Source organism: Harmonia axyridis, chromosome 6 (assembly GCF_914767665.1).
Source record: "Harmonia axyridis chromosome 6, icHarAxyr1.1, whole genome shotgun sequence".
In the NCBI taxonomy this organism is placed as follows: Eukaryota; Metazoa; Arthropoda; class Insecta; order Coleoptera; family Coccinellidae; genus Harmonia; species Harmonia axyridis.
In genome coordinates, this window is record NC_059506.1 from 4,013,738 (window position 1) to 4,017,470 (window position 3,733).

General features: G+C 33.5%; 1 long non-coding RNA gene across 1 annotated transcript; it reads right to left on the bottom strand.

The window, feature by feature from the left end:
• Window positions 1–209: 209 nt before the first annotated feature.
• LOC123683192 lies at window positions 210–3,427 on the bottom strand. The gene is made up of 4 exons (XR_006747951.1): window positions 3,319–3,427; window positions 2,734–2,781; window positions 1,341–1,421; window positions 210–350 (listed from the first exon to the last, which is right to left on the bottom strand). It is a non-coding gene; the product is annotated as an uncharacterized LOC123683192 (long non-coding RNA).
• Between the last annotated feature and the right edge of the window lie 306 nt (window positions 3,428–3,733).

The window sequence follows — 3,733 nt, forward strand, 5'->3', positions numbered from 1 at the left end:
TATTTCCACGAATAGTATTACAGAACATGGACAGGAACAAAATTTCAATCACGTTAGTCGAAGTAGAATTCTTGGTGGGGTGTATCTCAATCAGAAAATTCAATGTACTGTAATTCTGATCCTGTGTCTGCTATAGAGAATATGACGTGAGGAACAAAAGTTATATCTTGACTTTCTTTGCCACTTAAGAGTGATTAAAAACATGTAGATAATGAAAATAATTTTATTATTTTTTATTCATGTATAAACCAATAAACATATATTGTTTATGTTTTTGAATTGGTCCTTCATTTCGTATGCAATTTTTATACTGTTCACAATATTGGATGTGGAAATCTTGGTTTTTGGACCTGCAAAAATAAATCTATGAGTAAAATAATTTTTGTGTTCATTTGGAAATAGTAATAACTTACATGACATTAAGATGAGAGTAAATTTGAACACTGATCAAAAATTGTAAGGAATTTTCCTTTTTCATTTTATGCAGAAATGAGATGAAAGAAGAAATGAATAATTGTAAAATAGACTACATATTTTCGCATCTATTTTGTGTTGATTATTTTTAAGAACAAAAAAAAACCAAAACCAAAATCTAGGGCCGGCGCGAGTAATTTTAGCGTATGAAACAAATAATTTGTCAGCACCCTTGCTGAAAAAGTTTCAATAATAATATGTGTCTGCTGAAAATTGAAAATATTTGGCATTCAACAGTAATGCTGACCCTGACAAAATCGACAATAATTTTATTATCCATTTGACGATTGAACATTTCTGCATCAAATAATTCAACTTCGAAGGTCGATAGCTTGGAATTCATGAATTTCAATGAATTTCGTTTCCATTTGGAGAAGTTTTGTGGTCCATGAAACTAGAATGATTTCTGAATGGAAGTAAGGAGATTGGACCAAACCGCTCGATCTTTTTTCCAGTGAATTGAACAGGGTATCTGAATAACACCAAAAAAATGTAAGGGGTGATTCTGTGATGAAAATTATGAAAAAAGTTACACTCCTACGAAGATTCACAAAAAATTGTTTCTCCTTTTATTTTTGAAAAATTCCTAATGTGTAGTTTCCTTGAAAAATACTATTTACCAAGTTTCGTGTCTTCAGCTCAATATACAGGAATTAAAAAAACAATTTTTTTTCTATCTTCTGGGGCTGTAACTTTTCCGAGCGGGGGTTTTCAAAAAATTTTAATTAATTTTCATCACAGAATCATCTCTTACAATTTTTCTGTGTTAGTCAGATACACCCTGTTAATTTTTTTTTCAATTTCTGGTGAAACAGTAGGAAATGCAGGTAGGTACTTCAATAATTATTTTTCATTGAGAAACTTACCTTCACCAAGGAGTCGACAACCTTTAATTTTTGAGCATCGTTACCAGCAACTAGAGAGGATGTTTTCGGACCTTCGGGGATCTGTAATTTTCAAACTTCAAAATCCAACTGACCAAATGCAATTCATATGTATGTTATTTCGATTTTAAAATATATTTGAAAATTTTTGTTTTGTATTCGATTCGGTTTCAGACCTGACCATCTTTCAGGACTCGAATGATATAATAAATGATTAGACTCTAGTTTCAATCTTTATCATATATATGTGTTCTGTTCTACAAATATAGGGTGCTTTTTTTCGAGGTATATAACTTTAAGTTGGCAATACTGTTCAAGATGGCGACCGATTCAACAGTTGTCAAGTGATTCATTCTCAGTTTGGTTTGGCAATTCATCATGAATAGACTCACGCCTGAACAACGCTTGCAAATAGTGCAATTTCATTTCGAAAATAATGGTTCTGTGCGGAATACGTATCGCGCACTACGTCCATTTTATTTTGTTTAGCGATGAAGCGCACTTCTGGTTGAATGACTACGTCAACAAACAAAACTGCCGCATTTGGAGTGAAGCTAATCCTCAAGTGAATGTCGAAACACCGTTACATCCAGAAAAACTGACCGTTTGGTGCGCTTTATGGGCTGGTGGAATCATTGGTCCGTACTTCTTCAAAAACGATGATGGCCAGAACGTTACAGTCAATGGTGATCGGTATAGAGCCATGATTGCTAACTTTTTCATTCCTGAATTGAACAACCATGATGTCCAGGAGCTGTGGTTCCAACAAGACGGCGCAACATGTCACACAGCTCGTGCCACAATCGATTTATTGAAAGACACGTTTGGTGACCGCCTAATTCCACGTTTTGGACCTGTGAATTGGCCTTCAAGATCTTGTGATTCAACACCGCTAGACTACTTTCTATGGGGCTATGTAAAGTAATTGGTCTATGCGGATAAGCCACAAACCCTTGATCATTTGGAAGACAACATTCGCCGTGTTATTGCCGATATACGGCCACAAATGTTGGAAAAAGTCATCGAAAATTGGACGTCCAGATTGGACTACATCCGAGCCAGCCGTGGCGGGTGGACCCTTCAACGAAGATATTTATTCAATTCTGCGTTATGCTCTAGTGACTCTTGGCTTTTCCAAGAGATGGATGCACATCTCTCGGAAAATTGAAACTACTTGGGATATAAACCCAACCGTGCTTCGCTCTCAAGATGAAAGGTGTATATGTCAGGGATCACAGTGTCCATAACTGATGATTCCATCTGTGAAGACGTTTTAAATTGATTGAGATGAGAAATCTTCGCCAAAATGTATCAAAAAAGAAAAACATCAAGCATTACCTATGTTTTGTAATAAACTGTGAAAAATGTACTTTACCTCATCAGGAATGTTTGCAAAGGGTGATAGTTGTGAAGAAACAGTATTCTGTAATTGTAAAGGATTCAATAATTAGAAATGAAATGAAAACTCTATTTAATTAGAAAAAGATGATTGAAAATTGAAGTGATATATTATATAATATATTTTAAATTTTGAATGTGTTATGAAGGTACGAGTTCAAAAATGTGTTAATGAATTTCTCAAAACGAATCACCTCGATCTGAGGCTTATGAAGATCTCAAGAAGAATTTTCAGTATATCTCCAGAGATTCTCAATGAAAAAACCAATAGAGTTTTTTCGTTGCATACAAAAAAATCCAACAAATGTCGACTGAAAATATACGTGAACCTAAAGAAATAGTTCGGATATGCAGTTGATAATTTCAATCATCTTTTGCCATATTTCAAAGAAGAAAATCTCTCTAATGGAAGAATTTTCATCTGCTTTGTGAATGAAATATATTTCAATCATCTTCTGCCATATTTCAAAGGAAAAAATCTCTCCAATGGAAGAATTTTCATCTGCTCTGTGAATGAAATATATTTCACACAAGAAAAAGTAACATCTGACAATAATCTTACCACTGTAACTAAAACAAGAACGACGATGAACAACAATGTTAGCTTCATATTGATGGTACTACCGATCTCGATTGAAATATTTTTCTTTAAATACCCAAGTTTTGAAATAAAAAGTTAATATGAAACTGACATGATGGTGAAAACGTGATTCCAATAATGAATGAATTCGTTTATACTGTATATAATACAATGTGATTTGAATTTTTTTATGGCGTTCTTTGTTGGAATACCTCTAATAATTCAAATTATGAAGTTGATTAATAACCCATTATGGGTCTCTCCGTCCATCATATTCATAATACATGACATAAGAAGGCAAATGTCAGGAATAGGATTTGATGAAAATAAATATAGACCACTTTTTATTCATGAGTAACTTCTTGAAGCCAAAATTTCGTAAAAATAAACTGTTCCC